The sequence below is a fragment of the Pelodiscus sinensis genome, chromosome 1 (assembly GCF_049634645.1).
Source record: "Pelodiscus sinensis isolate JC-2024 chromosome 1, ASM4963464v1, whole genome shotgun sequence".
In the NCBI taxonomy this organism is placed as follows: Eukaryota; Metazoa; Chordata; order Testudines; family Trionychidae; genus Pelodiscus; species Pelodiscus sinensis.
The window spans coordinates 59225544-59244209 of record NC_134711.1 but is presented as its reverse complement, the minus strand read 5'-3'; the positions used below and the strand labels follow the sequence as shown (position 1 = coordinate 59244209).

The window sequence follows — 18666 nt, the reverse complement described above, 5'->3', positions numbered from 1 at the left end:
CCTGATCATCTAGTCTGACCTCCTTTGCATTGCAGGCCACTAGTCATCACCCAGCATCTGCATGCTAAACCCAAGTACTGTATCAAAATTAGAACCAACTATTACAGACCAGAGGAGACCCAACTATTATATTCCTCAGAAAGAGAAGAGGAGGAGGTACTGGTGTGCAACCATTCCTAAGGTCACTGCAATGGCAGGGTATTGATTGGAAAGATATACCCAAATGATCCTAGCAAATGACCTGTGTTCCATGCAGCAGAGGGAAAAGGAAAAATGCAGTCTGATGTGGAAGATTCCTTCCTGACCTCATATATGCAAGATGTTAGTGAAGTACTTTCAGGGTCTGGTTAATATCAAGAAACCAATTAATTCTGCATACCTTAAAAGATCCCATTGTGGATTTTGTGTGTGTGGTTTCAGAACTCTCCTTTTTCTGAAAAATAGCTTCACAGCCACTTTTTGTTCTTACTTCTGTTCTGGAGCTCCTCCTCTCTAGGACTTGTTGTAATGCAACAGAGTTGTTCATAGAGTTCAAGTATGCTCTTGTGAGTAATTGCAAAGGCTTCCCTTATTTATCCGGTTTTCAAAAAACTGATGTTCTTCCCCTTATTGTGTGAATTCCATGTAAATCTCCCTTGCTTTTTAAAATCCAGATGCAGCCATTTGAGAAAATGACACCTGAAAATTCTTGATCTTGTGTTTAAAAACATGTGCATGTAGAATTTTAAGTTTTTAATTGCTAAAACTGCTCCCTTCTGGAAGCTGCTTTTTGTGTGTCCAGCAGGGGTTAGGGCTAGCAGCAGCAGAGAGAGGGAAAGAAGCTCTTCAAAAAAGATGGAAAGCTGGTGTTGCAGAGTGGTAAGGGAAGGGAGCCGAGAACGCTTTTGGGGAGCTTTGTTCTTTACTCCCTCCACTTACCCAGCAGCGTTGTCAGTTGTCCTGCAGCCACAGCTGTCTCCACAGTGGCCCATTAAACTCAAGTTAGAGTCATTTCCCTTCTCTGCTCTCAGACAGGCAGCTGGGAGGCATCAGTCTCAGAAAGGTTCCTTCTATTGACTGGCAGGAGTGGTAGAAAGTTCCGAGACTAATTTCATTGCCTGTGGCCAACCCTGTGGCCCCCTCTTTTCATGAGCATCTCTAGTTTCGCCTCCTGGTTTGGGTCCCCATGGATTCCCCATGTCCTCTGAGGGCTGTTGCTGTTGTGAGCTGTCTCAGGGCCATCTGCAGGTAGCCATTGCTGTGCCCGGTCTCAAAAAAATGAGCTAGGTATTGCTACTGTCACAGCATATGGTGGTAAACAACTGCCACTAAAGGGCAGGGCTGCTCCCTAAAAGTAAAGGCAGAGGAGTTAAGTGAAGTGTGAATAGCATTCATCCCTATGCCTGGTTAGTTTAGAAACCTACTGATATTTTAAATGTCAATTCTTTTTTATCTATTTTTCACTACTGATTTTACAGGTGAAAGGAGCTTGAGCAGAGTATAGTTTTTTTTGTTGTGTTTTTTGGTTCTTTTGTTACATTTTGGTTGACTAATCTGCCATTTTAGAGGAACAGATGAGATGCGCAAATGTACGTTGTATTAGATTTTGAGCAAGGGTGAGAAGTTTTTCCCACTTTTTTTCCTCTGTATTTCCTGTGAAGATATTTAATTTACCTGGATTTCAGTAACTTGGCCAAATTATAAAATGGAATTTAATGTTAACTCCCCAGTTCATTGAAGTACTACCTCGCCTCAACTCATTGACTGGATTCACAGACTGTGACCATTGCGATCATCTAGCCTGATCTCCCACATAACACAGCCCATAGAATTTCACCAATAATTCCTGAACCAAGCCACACTTGTGGTTACAGCATAGCTTTTATAAAAGAATTTTTATTAAAAGAATTCAGGTGATGGACAATCCATCACATGAATAGGAACATAAGAACATAAGAATGGCCGTACTGGGTCAGACCAAAGGTCCATCTAGCCTAGTATCCTGTCTACCGACAGTGGCCAGCACCAGGTGCCCCAGAGAGGGTGGACTGAAGACAATGATCAAGTGATTTGTCTCCTGTCATCCCTCCCCAGCCTCTGACAGACAGAGGCCAAGGACACCATTTTATCCCCTGGCTAATAGCCTTTTATGGACCTAACCTCCATGAAATTATCTAGCTTCTCTTTAAACTCTATTATAGTCCTAGCCTTCACAGCCTCCTCTGGCAAGGAGATCCACAGGTTGACTACACGTTGTGTGAAGAAGAACTTTCTTTTATTAGTTTTAAACCTGCTCCCCATTAATTTCATTTGGTGTCCTCTAGTTCTTCTATTTAGGGAACTAATAAATAACTTTTCTTTATCGTCCCTCTCCATACCACTCATGATTTTATAGACCTCTATAATATCCCCCCTCAGTCTCCTCTTTTCTAAACTGAAAAGTCCCAGTCTCTTTAACCTCTCTTCATATGGGACCCATTCCAAACCCCTAATCATTTTAGTTGCCCTTTTCTGAACCCTTTCCGAGGCCAAAATATCTTTTTTGAGATGAGGAGACCACATCTGTACACAGTATTCAAGATGTGGGGGTACCATAGTTTTATACAGGGGCAGTAAGATATTCTGGGTCCTATTTTCTATCCCTTTCCTAATTCCTAGCATCCTATTTACCTTTTTGACCGCTGCTGCACACTACATGGAAGTTTTCAGAGAACTGTCCACAATAACTCCAAGATCTCTTTCCTGATTAGTCGTAGCCAAATTAGCCCCCATTATACTGTACGTATAGTTGGGGTTATTTCTCCCGATGTGCATTACTTTACACTTATCCACATTAAATTTCATTTGCCATTTTGTTGCCCCATCACTCAGTTTGGTGAGATCTTCTTGGAGTCCCTCACAATCTGCTTCTGTCTTGACTATCCTAAACAGTTTTGTATCATTTGCAAACTTTACTACCTCACTGCTTACCCCTTTCTCCAGATCATTTATGAATAAGTTGAAAAGGAAAGTTATTTACATTGGCTGGTTGCCATCATTACAATATTGTGCCTGATTTCTAATTTGTCTTGGTGTAGCTTTAGCTTTACATCACTGGATTTTAATATGCCTTTGTTTGGTAGTTTAAAAAAAATCTACTATCAGAAATCTTATTTCCAGTTAGGTGCTTATAGACCATGATGAAGTCACCTCTTAATCTTCTCTTGGATAAACTAAATATATTGTTTCAGAGGGGTAGCTGTGTTAGTCTGTAACTGGAAAAAAATTGAAAAATATCGAATAGAACTGCAGCACCTTAAGAGATAAACAAAGGTGCTGCAGGACTATTCTCTGTTTTTAAAATATATTGTATTCCTTTAGTCTTAGACTATAAGGCAGGTTTTCCAGACCTTGAATAATTCTGATAGCTCTTTTCTGAACCCTTTCCAATTTGTACACATCCTTTTTGAAGTGTGAACACCAGAACTTTGAATACCAATGCAAGAATGTTCTCACTAAAGTGACATTATCCAGAGCACAGTCTAGACCGATGAACAGCTATATCCCCTGGGGTGCATTCTACAGTACTTTGCTGTGAAAGCACCTACTCTTGGTCTTCTCTCTTACAGTCTCCAGCATATAAGTCACTCCCAGTTACACAATGTGAATGCCATAGCCAGCTACTTATGAATTACAATGCAGGGCAATACCAGCAAACTCCCAATTCCAGACTTTTCCCCAGAAATGTGCATCAGAACCAGCACCCAACCTGGATAAGACAAGTTCATATAAAATCTGTCACTTATTAATTGAAAATGATGTTCGCACATCTTGTTATCCCAGATGGAGTTTCTTAATCACTTCAGTCCAAACATACTGGTTTAGATAAAACAACACATTTACTAATTACAGAAGGATAGATTAAGTGACTACAGCTAATGAAACAAACAAATCAGACTTGGTTACAAAGAAATAAAAGGTAACATGAAACTAATACCTAACTTACCAAGCTAAGTGAATACAAAACAAAGGTCTCTCTCATCATGTATTCCAGCAGGCTTATTGACTGAACCTCTTTCAATCAGAATCTCTCTCTCCATCCAATGTTGCTTTTGCAGGTGCTGGTGATGCCGTGGGTAGAGAGCAAGGGACAGATGATTTGGGGCATCTACCCTTGCCTCGTATAGCCCTTTCTTTTGAATAAGAATCCTCTCCAACTGATGTTCAGATGTCAAAAGCCTTGTCTAAACTGGCATGTTTTGTCACCAAAAACAGTCTTTTTGTGACAAAACAGTGAGAGGATTTACAAGGCAATGTGACTTTTGTCAGGAATAATGCACAGGTTTGGTGACAAAAAACTTCCAGCCCAGCCCTTCCTTTCCCTTTATGGACAACAAAGAGCCAGTGTGGACTCTGTTGTTTTTTCAAGAGAACTGGCTTCCACCAATATCCCACAATGCCTGCCCGGATGGCTGTGCTCAGTGTTTTGTGATCTCTGCTGCCTTGTAGGTATGCACCACTCCCCTTTCAAAGCTCCAGGAACTATCTGACAGTTGAGTGAGCTGCTTCATTTGGGGAACAAATAAAAAGAGAAAATCATTGGAATGTACCCTGTCTGCCCTGCTAGAAACACAGGAGCAGGAAGATTGCTGCTGCAGGGGGAGGATTGGAGAGACTGCTCTGCTGTTCCTTAGAGAGAGCTCACAAAGTTGCTCATGCCGCTCTCAGTGGCTGAGAATGCTGTGGGAGAACTCAGAGGTAATCCCACTAAGTGCAGGGATCAGCTCTGCCTTCCCATAACACTGCACTGTGGGTAGGATTGCCAGGTGTCCAGTTTTCTACTGGACAGTCCGGTTTTTGGGACCTCTGTTTGGTAAAAAAATCCAGAAAATACCAGACATATGCAGTGTCCGGTATTTTTTGATTTTCTGGCTGGGCACTGGATGGAAGCCTGGTGGGGGCAGGGAGAGTGGCTGGGGGGTGGGGTGCGATTGGTGCTGGGAGCCCTGGTTGCATGTGAGGAGGAGGAGCAGCCTGGTCTGTGCTCCTGCATGCTGGTCAAGCGTGTGGTGGAGCTACAGCCAGACTGACTTGCGCTTTGCCTAGACCCTGAGTGGGATGGGAGCGACCTGGAATCTGCATATGCCCAGGTCAGTCCCGCTCTCCGCTGCCGATTTGCTTTCCCTCCAGCTGGCCAGTTGGTTCTCCCCCACTTCTCCTTGCAGTCTTCCGTGGCTAGCCCCACTGCACCCAACCCCTGCCGTCAGCTCTTCCTCCGCCAGCCGGTTCCTGCTCCGGATCTTCCTCAGCCAGCCCTGCCGCACCCCCCGCCAGCTCTGCTCTGCGGCCAGTTCTCCCCTCCCCTCCTTCTGAGCTCCCCCGGCCAGCCCTGCTCCCACAGACTGTAGGATTTTGTTGTTGTTGTTTAGTTGATTTTCCCACTCTTCCCCCCCCCCCACTCCTCCACTTCCCTTGGTGAAGAGTAGCCACTTAATCTGTTGATGTTCCCTTTGATCACAATGACACCTGGATGAGGCCTTAGCTAGCCTTTTGTCTCTAGGGAATTAGTTTGTGGCTGCCTCTAGAACATGTTGGAACACGTCTTGGTTAATATCATACAGTGGACTCTTGTCTTTACATAAGATGTTGCCATCTATTTTACAGGACAATAACAATCAGCAAATCATGATACCTTCCACAGTATGGTTTTATACAGAATTTAATATAGTTTTGTAAAAGGGGTGAACATAGTTTGTACTCCATCACACACATGTAGTAGTAACAGTACCTTCCTACTGCTACTTGGGATACTGATTCTACATCAAGGATCACACTTGCTTTCTTACATACTCAGTTAGTTTGATTCTAAATGTATGACTTCTCATTTGGCTGTATTCAGTGTTTTTGTTTTTTTGTTTGTTTGCTTAAAAAAATAAAAGGTGTCAGTACTCCAACGGAAAAGTTGTTGAGCTCTGAATGGAGGTACTGCATCTAGAGCTGCTGGTACTGAGTACTGGGCAGTCCCATCACAAAAAAAGCATCGGCTGTATTGAAATGCTGCCATTCAAACGAGCAAGTCCAATTTGTTAAACCGGCCAGATCACTTTGTAGAATTGACCTGTGCTTATCATTATTTATCACTGCTTCAGTTTTTGCAAATGTTACCAACAAAGGTTTTATGTATCCTTTGTACATCATTGATAAAATATTAGGTAGCACTGGGCCAAAAACCTGTGAGAACCTGTTGCCGGCACACAGTGCCCGAGGGGGGGGGGGCAATAGCTGGGTTCGTTGCCCGGTGTGCACGCTCCAATAAACACACCGGTGTGGAGAAGCAAAAAAAGTTTATTTGAACGCTCAAATAGGTGCCAGGAGACTAGACATCTCAGATCTAGCACACCAACGTAAGCAGTTTTTCCTCCTTATATACCCAGGGGCTACGTCTACACTGGCCCCTTTTCCGGAAGGGGCATGTAAATTTCAGCAGTCGTCGTAGGGAAATCCGCGGGGGATTTAAATATCCCCCGCGGCATTTAAATAAAAATGTCCGCCGCTTTTTTCCGGCTTTTAAAAAAGCCGGAAAAGAGCGTCTAGACTGGCCCTGATCCTCCGGAAAAAGTGCCCTTTTCCGGAGGCTCTTATTCTTACTTCAAAGTAAGAATAAGAGCCTCCGGAAAAGGGCACTTTTTCCGGAGGATCGGGGCCAGTCTAGACGCTCTTTTCCGGCTTTTTTAAAAGCCGGAAAAAAGCGGCGGCCATTTTTATTTAAATGCCGCGGGGGATATTTAAATCCCCCGCGGATTTCCCTACGACGACTGCTGAAATTTACATGCCCCTTCCGGAAAAGGGGCCAGTGTAGACGTAGCCAGGTTGTTTACTTGCAAGAAAATAGTGAACTGTAGCAAGGTTCCCACGCTGGGACATGCTGCCTCCTCCTCCCCTCTACAGAGACACATCGGAATTCTTCTTCTATACCACTGATAGTAACTAGGCAACCTCAAGGTCTGTCTGTCTTGCTGTTCCCAGCTATTAGCGAGCCAGAGAAAAGTTATGCCTGGGAGGGGCAGAGGGCGGAAGGGGGGGTGCTTTTAGGGTGCTTGGGCTTAGAGCGGGGGTGCTTCATCGATCCTTGTGATCTTCCACTCCCCCGAGTTACCTAGGATCATGCCCAGTGACCCCAACAGCTCCCTCCTTTGAGAATACTCAACAAACTTTGGTCTGAGTTTTCTCATATTCTGAGGACAAAAGCTGATTAAGTGCTAAGGAACCCTGCTGCATGGTGAGGGATTTGAGAACATACCCAGCAGTTGGAGAGATTAAATTCGCGGGCGAAGGCAACCTTTAGGGCTTCATATGTGTTAGTAGCCAAGTTTGCTGAGGCCCTTCCCCATCCTGCATGCGTGGAGGGCGACACGGGAGACAACAAGAGACTGGCACCTGTGGCCAAAAGTATTAGTAGGGCAAACTCTGCATTAGAATCCATGGTGAGTCTACTTGACAGGACAGCTATGTTCCCAACAGAACCCCTAACCCCTCAGCGCTTTTTAAACAACAGCTTAAGTCCCAGAGCGTCAGTGGATGATGCTCTGGCGGGCTGGACGGTCCACTGTTCTGCTGGCGGTGATGTGGGCACTACTTTCAGATGCGAGTGAATCCAGTTTTTGTGTCCCTCAACCTTTGCTGCCGTGTGGCAAACCAGCAGGATGGTGTGGGGTCCCTTCCACCTCTCCCAGAGAGGCTTGTCCTTCCAGGTACGAACGAGCACGGAGTCTCCCGGCTGCAAGCAGTGGACAGGGGCATCCAGCGGAAGAGGCTGTGAGTCTTTGGTGTACCTGTGAAAAGAAGACAGAGCAGCAGACAGAGAGCACATTTAGGCTACGTCTACACTGGCCCCTTTTCCGGAAGGGGCATGTAAATTTCACTAGTCGTCGTAGGGAAATCCGCGGGGGATTTAAATATCCCCCGCGGAATTTAAATAAAAATGTCCGCCGCTTTTTTCCGGCTTTTAAAAAAGCCGGAAAAGAGCGTCTAGACTGGCCCTGATCCTCCGGAAAAAGTGCCCTTTTCCGGAGGCTCTTATTCTTACTTCGAAGTAAGAATAAGAGCCTCCGGAAAAGGGCACTTTTTCCGGAGGATCGGGGCCAGTCTAGACGCTCTTTTCCGGCTTTTTTAAAAGCCGGAAAAAAGCGGCGGACATTTTTATTTAAATGCCGCGGGGGATATTTAAATCCCCCGCGGATTTCCCTACGACGACTAGTGAAATTTACATGCCCCTTCCGGAAAAGGGGCCAGTGTAGACGTAGCCATACTGAGATAAAAAAACGCATCCCAGTTCCCACTCCCCTGCCAGAGCCGGTGTCCCATTCATAGGCCATGCCCTTCCAAACATAATTTTGAAGGGGCTAAACCCTAATCTACCCTTTGGGAGAGCGCGGATGCGGAGCAAAACAATGGGCAAAGCATCAGGCCACCGTAGGGAGGCTTCTTGACAGATTTTTGAGAGGTGACGCTTAAGGGTCTGATTTGTGCGTTCCACCACTCCACTGGCCTGCAGTCGCCATGGCGTGTGAAGCTTCCACGGGATTTATAGGGCGGCTGCTATGTGGTGAACAACCTTGGATGTAAAGTGGGTTCCGTTGTCAGATTCCATCCACTGGGGCAGCCTGAAGCAGGGGATGAGTTCCTTGACAAACTTGAGAGCCACAGTCTTGGCTGTACAGTTACAGCACGGGAAGGCTTCAGGCCACCTGCTAAATCGATCCACCAGGACGAGGAGGTATTTGAACCCTTGAGTCCGTGGGAACTCAGTGAAATCTATATGCCAAACCAATCCTGGGCCTGGGGTGGGTTCCAGAGTAGCTGGTGGTACTGAAAATCCTGGTCGAGGGTTGTTCTTTTGACAGACCAGACAGTTGGCCTGTATCTGAGATGCTAGGGGCCGAAGTCCAGAGGTTAAGAAGTATTTATTCATAAGCTGGGTTAGAGCCTCTTTGCCGGCATGAGTGGTTTGATGTAGTCTCTGCAGCACTGGTTGGATTAGGTCCTTCGATAGGAGGATCTTTCCTTCTGTAGAGTGGAGCCATCCCTCCTTTTCCCGGAGCCCGAGCTTGGTGGCCAGGTTTCTTTCTTCAGGTGAGTACTGAGGGGTCAGGAGCTCCCCCACAGATGGGATGAGGGCCTGCATATAGGCGTTCTCTGCTTCCAGTGGTTGCAGGGTGGCAACACACTTGGCTTCCCTGTCTGCCCGGGCATTTCCCTTTGCCACGTCTTGGTCATCCCTCTGATGAGCTTTGCAGTGTACCACCGCCACTGCTGAGGGGAGTTGCACTGCTTCCATGAGCCAAAGAATGTGGGCCCCATGCTTGACCGGGCAGCCTTGGGCTGTCAGCATGCCCCTCTGTTTCCACAGACCAGCATGAGCATGTAGTACTCCAAAAGCATATCTGGAGTCAGTAAAGATGTTGACCCGTTTTCCCTCTGACAGTTCGAGCGCATGGGTCAGGGCTACCAGTTCAGCAAGCTGGGCAGATGTCCCAGCAGGCAAACCCTCGGCTTCCACGGTATCGTGGAGGGTCACGACAGCGTAGCCCGCCCTCCTTTACCTGTCTACCACAACACTACTACCATCAGTGTACCACTCACAATCTGCATTAGGGAGCGGTTGATCCTTTAAGTCCGGATGACTGGAGTATTGGGCATCTATTATCTCCAAGCAGTCGTGCTCCTGCTGCTCTGTCTCCGGTAAAAGAGTGGCCGGGTTAAGGGAGGGACAGGTTAGCAAGGTCACTTCGGGGTTCTCTAAAAGCTTAGCCTGATACCGAGCTTCCCGAGCCTGGGTGAGCCAAAGACCACCCTTAGTGTCCAGCAGGGCTTGGACCACATGGGGAGTATACACTTGCATGACCCCCCCCAACGTCAGCTTCTCGGCTTCTTCAAGTACTAAGGCTGTTGCTGCGACCGCCCGTAAACATGCCGGCCAGCCCTTGGCTACTTGATCGAGTTGTTTGGAAAAGTAGGCCACGGGATGTCTCCAGGTGCCTAATAACTGAGTAAGCACTCCCAAGGCCACCCCTTTTCGTTAATGTACATACAGTTGAAACGGCTTGGAGAGGTGTGGCAGACCCAGGGCTGGGGCTTCCATCAGTTTTCTTTTTAAAGCAGGTTTCTCTTCATATATTACAACAATCGCTTAATTCCTTCTACACTTCCACAGAGTCCGTTTTTCACCTTCGCATACCCTCAAATCACTTGCTTCGTCTTTCCAAAGAAAATGTTTCTCATTCCTATTAATTTAACTTTCTAATGACTGTATTCTTACTTTCCTTATTCCTTCCACTATGCCCATAGGGCTCCAAACCTTTTGCCTTCTCTCCCTCTCTCAGGGAATAAGCCCTATTTGCAGTTTCCAGAATCTGTGTCATGGACATGCCCACTAAGTCCTCCTTTTTCTGTAATTTCCTTTTAATATCAGGGGCTGCACGGCTGGTAAAGATCCCCTTTCATATCTCCGCTGTGCTTCCTCCCTTGCTTTGGCTATAACCTCATTCCGCTCCACCTGAGACAATAGGGTCCTTATGAGGATATTGCAGTCATCCCAGTCAGGCTTGTGGCTAGCCAGACACCCCTCGAACACTGAGATAAACCGGCTTGGGTTCGTGGAGAATTCCCCAGCCTGTACTTTAAAGGCTGCTAGGTCCACTGGGTTAAAAGGCACATGGGTGTAAACTTGCATAGTAGTGGCCTGGCGCCCCTCGGCTCCTTGGCGGGCTACCACAGTCTCGGTAATCAGTGGGTAGAATCCCACAGAGGGGGCAACCTCTGGGACCTGAGGCACCTGTTTCTTATATAGTGGGTGTGCTGAAGCCGAAGGGGACACTGAATCTGCCATTACAGCTGTAGGAGAGCTCTGGGGGCTCACATTAGTTACTACTGCACCCGACGGAGTTAAATTACACTGTTGCAAAATATCTGTTCTATTTCTTAAAGCCATAAACAACTGCGCATATAAATGTTCATGCCATTTACCCGTTCGCTGACAAAACAGGAGTAATTGGAGGATCGTGTTATAATTGATTGATCCTTCCGGTGTCCACCTTTCCTGGTCCTCTAGCTGATATTGAGGCCAGTCTACTGTACAGAACCTTTTCAGTTTACTTTTAGTCATGGGATCTGATCCAAACCCTTTCCAATTCACTAGACTACATTCTAAAGGCATACACCATGCCCTGCCTGTCGCCTGCCCCATAACCTCAGGAGACACTGGGCGTCCCCAGGTCTTAACAGGTGAAAGTCCACCCCACTGGACTGTTCCTACCTTATCCACGGGACCGGTTCCGCACCGTCGCCCGCAACTGCTTCTCCACTATTTGAGCGCGTTGCACCGTTGTGCCCTCCGGGGTCGATCAAACAGTGTCTTCGCCGAGGCCCCCGATAAAGTCACCGGTGCGCGCTGGGCGTCGGTCATTGCCACAATCCATCGACCACTGGGAGGGGTCCGGGCAAGGCTAAATTTCAGCCTCGAGTCCTATCTGGGGTGCCAAGAACTGTTGCTGGCGCACAGTGCCCGAGGGGGGGCAACAGGTGGGTTCGTTGCCCGGTGTGCGCACTCCAATAAACACACTGGTGTGGAGAAGTAAAAAAAGTTTATTTGAACGCTCAAATAGGTGCCAGGAGACTAGACATCTCAGATCAAGCACACCAATGTAAGCAGTTTTTCCTCCTTATATACCCAGGTTGTTTACTTGCAAGAAAATAGTGAACTGTAGCAAGGTTCCCACGCTGGGACATGCTGCCTCCTCCTCCCCTCTACAGAGACACATCGGAATTCTTCTTCTATACCACTGATAGTAACTAGGCAACCTCAAGGTCTGTCTGTCTTGCTGTTCCCAGCTATTAGCGAGCCAGAGAAAAGTTATGCCTGGGGGGGGGGAGAGGAGAGGGCGGAAAGGGGGGTGCTTTTAGGGTGCTTGGGCTTAGAGCGGGGGCGCTTCATCGATCCTTGTGATCTTCCACTCCCCCGAGTTACCTAGGATCATGCCCAGTGACCCCAACAAGCCCATGTCACTAGGTAACCACCACTAATCACCATTACTCTGTGAATTAGTTGTTTTCCAGTGCCCAGTTCTGCTGCTTATCCATTTATCTTGCTGCATGTGCTCTCAGTCTCTATCTGAGCAACTTGGGGTGTTCCCTCTTTGTGACTTGGCTCTCAGGCCAAGTCACCATAATCCTCCACTTTTAGGGTATTAAAGTCTTTCCTTCCAAATGGTCTCAAACAGTTTTCAGCCTAGATGCTGCCATTTCCACTGTGGCCTGTAAAGAAACTCTGGCTTGCCCGCTACTCTGGGTTAAAGCTCAGGGACCCTCTAATCTAGCTCAGGGACCCTCTAATCTAGCATCTAAGACTTGTTAAATGCCAGAATCAATAATTCGGAGAACAACTTGGCCAATTCTTTTAAAACTCTTCAAAACAAGTTGTGTGGTGCTCGATATTTGAAAATGCTCAGCTCCAATAGTTGTGCTGAGAAATTGGATCTGAAACCTCAAAACATTGGGCCTTAGTTTTTTACCAAAAGTAAAGCTTTTCAATTTATTTTTAGGATGAATTTTTTAAAGTAGTTACTGTTATTTGACAGTCATTCAAAAATGGTTATGATGAATACAGTTTAATGAGATCATATAATTGATTTATGCACCACAGGTGCTCAGACCTTGCTCAGCTGAGAGCTCTGATGGCAAACTGTTAAGAGCCTACAAGCTGCTCCTGCAGTGATTAGGACATAAGACTGTTGTAGTTGACCTTATCTTGAATACAAAAGTGGAGCCCACAGAGACTTCCACTCAGCATGTATTTCTTCATGTTGATCCAGGCCACTAGTATTAAAGAAAGAGCATCTTATGTGAGGAACCTGTAATTTTTTTTTTCCTGGGAGATGCCCCTCTATTTTAATGATAGCTATAGTGGGCTATGATGTAGTGTTTCACAAGGTGTGCATTAGATATCCCCGTATTAAACATTTTTATAGTTGAAGGGATGTGTTTTTGTACCTTAATCTGGTTGCCTTTTTTAACAATTTGTCCCCTCAAAATTCTTTGCGTGTGGAAGACATTATGGTAGCTTTTGAAATTTCTCAATATGTAAATGTCCCTGGCTTTGAGCATTGGAATGGCTAACTATGTATCTTTCTAAAGCTTAGGGCACATTTAGAGCTATACCTGTTGTCATAGTGAATTATCATTATACCTACTTTTCCATGTGCAGGTTCTTTTCTAAATCTGGGCTGGGGGAAACCACATCAGAAAAGGTTTCTGCTCGGATACTTAAATTTACTTAGTGACAGAATGAGATGCCTGTGCAGAGAGGAAAAAGTAGTTATATTCCCCTCTGAAAATCATTGGCATTGACAGAAGAATTGCTGAGGAGACAAAAAACAGTCACATATTGTATTAATTTAGATTTATATCTGACCCATCCGTATACGCATCTGTATTAAGATTCATAACTGAAAATTTTGTTTTAACAACTCTCACATTAAAGTTTTCTGATCTTTCGTTCTTCTAAACTTGAGGGCTTCTTTGAGTTTCCCTGAAATAACCCTGGAATTTTTGAAGAATATGAATCTGCTAATTACAGAGGCTTGGATTTGAATATTCAATCTGTCTGGCTGCTACCTGGAGGTACTACCAAAATCTGAAGAAATGTGTTTGTAGTTCTGTATGGGGAAAGGGAATACCTGAAATATGACTGTCTTCAAAGGCAGCTTAAATATTCTTATCAGGATTCAGAACCACTGTTATGGTAATGAAAGAGAATCTCCTTTTCCTTGAAACATCTGGCATGTAGATAAAGGCAAACCAGGGAGAAGAGAACATTTTTAACTGTTTGGAGATTGTCTGCATTTTATTTATGTTCACTTTCTGACCTACATCACAAATAAAATAAATATGCTTCCTCAAACCAGCTGTTGACCAATCAAAACACAGGATTTTCAAATGATATCTTATGTCTACCACTTGAGTATCTTTTGATGTACAGGGTGTGTTCCATCACTAATTTATCAAACTGATGATAGTTTCAAATGGGGTGGCACAGAAGTTGTTAATTACAATTGTAATTGAATTTTATTAATAAGAAGGGGCATTGGTAATAAAACTTTGTCAGGTCTCTCTTTCTTCCTGTCCTCGATTTTTCTGTTTTAGAAACTAGGTTCACTACATAATCTCCCATTTCACAAGAGTGTGGAAAGCAATTAAGGATGCTTTTAAAATAGATGGGCTCACAGGAACCTTCCCCTGGGACAATTCTTGCATGCTAAAAGCAGTCTCTGATTCCTGGCAGCAGAAAGAATAAAATTTCTAAAAGGCAGACACCCAGTAAGCACCATTAAGCCATTCAACCACTTGAAGGTTGAATTTAACCTCTGAAATAAACAGCTTTCCCAGCTATATCAATACTGCACTGACTCCCAGACTCTAGCTGCTTAAATCTGGCCAGGCTAATTCACTCTGAGGGAAGGGACGGATTCTATGAATGGCCAGTTATCAGTTCATATGACTCATGGCACAGCCAGGATATAAAGGGCTGCATAATCCCCACAGTTAAAAGGGGGCTGCATAGAGATGGGTGAAGAATAAAACCTTTTGTAGGCCAAGCTTAGGACACCTGACAGGGACTCCCTGCTTCCCTTCATTACTTTCCCCAGACCTCCTTGCTATCTTCTTTGGGCTGTCTACACAGGCAGAGTTTTTGTGCTGTCAGTTTCACTGGTAAAAATAAAGCACTGATTTGTGTATTCACTTACTTTCATCAGTGTCAGTGTTTACATTTACAGCGGTCCCTGCACAGCCCTCTCTCCCACTGATCAGCTTCAGTGGCTCAGAGTTACTGCAGGCAGGGGATCATTTGCTCTGTGGATCAGGCATTGTCACCTGGTCAGACAAGTGTAAACTTGTCAAGAAAACAGGAGAGGGAGTTTCAAAATTCCCAGGGCTTTATGGGAGAGGAGCATCTGATGTGTGTTTAGCTGGTGTCAGAACAGCAGAGCTGCTGGCCAGAATGGACACGTAAGCACTGTGGGATGTCCTATGGATGTGAAAAGCTCTATGAACAGCAAGCACATCACCCCAGAAGCATTACCAGTAGTGAAGGTGGTTTTCTTTTGTAGAGAAACTTCCACAAGTATAGATGCTTCTGTGTTTTATTATGCTAAAAAGGGACATTTTCCACTTTAAATGGCAGGTGTAGGCATGTCCTTACTGTCCATTATCCAAGGATATGTCTAGACTACATGGCTCTGTCGCCAGAGCCATGTAGATTAGTTTACTAGAAATACCCAAATGAAGCGGCGATTTAAATAATCGCTGCTTCATTTAAATTAAAATGGCTGCTGCGCTGAGCCGATCAGCTGTTTGTCGGCTTAGCGCACTAGTCTGGACGCTCCACGATCAACATCAAAGGCATTTGTCGACCGCTCCATTATGCCTCCTGCCTTGTCTTTCTATGAGAAAAGTCATTCAGGGTGTTCTGCTCCATTGGGAGAATGGGCAGTGAGTTGGGGTATTGTTATGCAGGAAGAAATTAATGTGTGCCATCAACCAGTTTGATCTATAGATAGTTGTAGAGATCCCTGAGGCTGTGGCTGTGTTAAATGGTTGGCAGGAGTTTTAAATGGTTGACAGTGGTTTAATGTGTCCCCTATCTGCCCCCTTTCAATTTTCTAATTTGGCTCCAAATCAGTGAGTTTTGGCAATTGATGCCTAGAATATTTCTTGAAATTTTAGAGTGAATCAGACCCAACTTTCAAAAGTTACCATGTTACACCCAGAGAGTGAGGTAGTATCTTTTATTGGACCAACTTCTGTTGGTGAGAGAGACACGATATAGAGTACTGGGTAGCTCAGAAGTTTGTCTTTCTCACCAACAGAAGCTGATCCAATAAAAGATCTTACCTCACCCTCCTTGTCTCTCTAATAGCCTGGCACAGATACAGCTGCAACACCACTTCACACGTTACATACGGAGAGATGAATGGAGAAATGTCACTGAGCTGAGCTTGAGGCCTTCGCTAGCTCAGCAGGTTAAATGTGTCGCTCTCTGTATCATTCATTGAAAAAATCTGATCTCTGCCATGCTCTGTCTGTTTTTGCTCTTTGTTTCTCTCTCTTTTCTGACTTCATTGTTTCCGCTGTTCTTCATTCTGTATTGGGTCAGGGAAACCAGCACTGATTGGTGGGATTGCATCATCATGCTGGTGTGGGATGATGACCAGTGGCTACAGAACTTGAGGATCTGTAAGGCAACCTTCCTGGGTCTGTGTGCTGAGCTGGCTCTCAACCTGTGGCACAAGGACACCAGAATGAAAGCTGCCCTCTCAGTAATGAAGTGTGTGGTAATTGCTGTCTAGAAGCAGAGTACTCCAAACTGCCACCAGTCGGTTGCAAATCATTTTGGAGCGGGGAAGTCTACTGTTGGGGCTGTATTAATCCAAGTATGCGGGGCAATAAATAAAATTCTGCTTTGGAGGACCATGAATTTGGGAAACGTGCATGATATAGAGGATAGCTTTATAGAAATGGGCTTTCCTAACTGTTCGATGCAATATCTGGCATCCATATTCCAATTTTTAGGGCCAGTCCATCTTACAACCGAGTACACCAATAGGAAGGGATACTTTCCCATGGTGTTGCAGGAACTTGTATATTATCACCGTGGGCATTTCACAAACATTAGTGTGAGATGATTTGCGAAGGTGAATGATGCAGGCATCTTCAGGAATACTGGCCTCTATAGAAAGCTGCAAGTTGGGGCTTTCTTTCAAGAACACAAGATTACAGTGGGGAATGTGTGAATTCCCATAGTAATTCTGGGAGACCCAGCTTACCCCTTGCAGCCCTGGCATCTGAAATCTTACATGAGGCACCTGATCAGCAGTAAGTATTGGAGGAGGTACTGGATGGAAGTAAAATGTGCCGTTGGCAGATTAAAAGTATGCTGGACAGCCCTCTATTGCAGGTTAGACCTTACTGAGGATAGTATTTCCATGGTCATAACTGTATGCTGTGTTTTGCACAATCTCTGTGAATCTAAGGGTAAAATATCCTCTCCACATATCCTCATTAGAGCCAACAGTTCTGCAGTGGTCTAAGCAATGCAATAGCCAGCCATGATCACCTGGCAAGGCTTTCAAGGGGATTGGGCAGACTGTTTATTTGGCTGCAGCGCAGTGGAGTTCAAACTGCTCACCAGAACACTGAGGCAGAGCAGTTGGCTGCAGAGCTTAACAGCCAGATACGAGGGCTGTCAGAAGAACCTAGGGGACTGCAATTGACATCCAGGAGGTGTAGAGGGTGCACTTTGACAATGAGGGCAGTAACATATACCTCTTTTGGGCTACGTCTGCACTGCAGGATTATTTCGGAAGAAGCTGTTCTGGAAGAAATACTCTGAAATAGCTTCTTTTGAAATAGCACAACTACACTACAGGAAAGCCTGGAAATTAGTCCAAGGCAGACTCCCCTAACGTTGACGTGCTATCTCAACGTAGAGTCCCAGGAAGCATTGGGGAGTAATTACTATGAATGGCCTGAGGGAGGAGCTATTTTAAAACTGCAGCAGTGGAGCATTCACACTAGTGCTATTCTGAAATAGCTATTTTGGAAGAGATGTTATTTCTCCTGGAATGAAGTTTACAAATACTGAAATAAGCCACCTGTTATATCAAAAATATTTCTAAATAACGGGCTTGTTGTGTAGACATTCAGGCTACCTCTATACTGCAGGCTTTTTGCACAAGAACAGCTGTTCTTGAGCAAAAACTTGTGGAGCGTCTACACTGCACACGCGTTCACGTCCAAGTAAATTTACAGTAAAGTGTTGGAACAGAGGACTTCTTGTGCAAGAGTTATTCCTCTCCCCACGAGGAATAAGCCCTCTTGCGCAAGAAGGCAGTGTAGATGGACAACAGGGGTTTCTTGTGCAAGAGAGTGTCCACACTGCCATGATGCTCTTGCATAAAAGCATATCTCTTGCGCAAAAGTACATGGCAGTGTGGCCATGCTCTTGCGCAAGACCTTTTGCACAAGAACTCTTGTGCAAAACCGTTCTTGCGGAAGAAGCCTGCAGTGTAGACGTAGCCTCACATAGTTATTTTGGAATAACGGATGTTATTCCAAAATAACACTGTTGTGTAGACATGCCCTTGGAGTTGCTTCTCTGGTGCATCTCTTGTACATTTTTGGGGACACTTATATCTGTGTAAGGAAATGATTAAAAAGCCTGTACCCGGAATCAAGGTGATTGCTATGTGAATTTGTGGAACACAAAATATAAACAATTTACCGTTATAAAACTTTGGCTTTTTTGATCAAGAGGAAGGGTGGTGACGCTCACCAAAACACATGCTGGTGGTAAAGGAGAGGCTTGGAAAGGACAAAACCTCACAGATGTGTATAGGCCAGGCCTTCATTGCTAAAGTTGTGAGAGGAGGTGGAGTCCCGGAAAGCGAAAAGGAATGTGTAGGAATGGGGGTGGGGAGATGCTTGACAAAGAACTGTGCATGTGCTGTAGTGGAAGGTGAACCCAGATCTGCTCACTCTGCAGCATTATTAAAGACTTAAGCAGCTCTGCTCCATGACTTTTATCATCCACTCGGTTGCATCCTTAGCAAACACTTGATCCTCTTTTCTGTCCTGCCTTTCAGCTTCCCAACA

At 45.3% G+C, this 18666-nt stretch overlaps 1 protein-coding gene across 4 annotated transcripts in view; it reads left to right on the top strand.

The window, feature by feature from the left end:
• Window positions 1–18666, top strand: part of TAFA2 (TAFA chemokine like family member 2) — a 292914-nt gene that overhangs the window by 27995 nt on the left and 246253 nt on the right. The window lies entirely within an intron of this gene.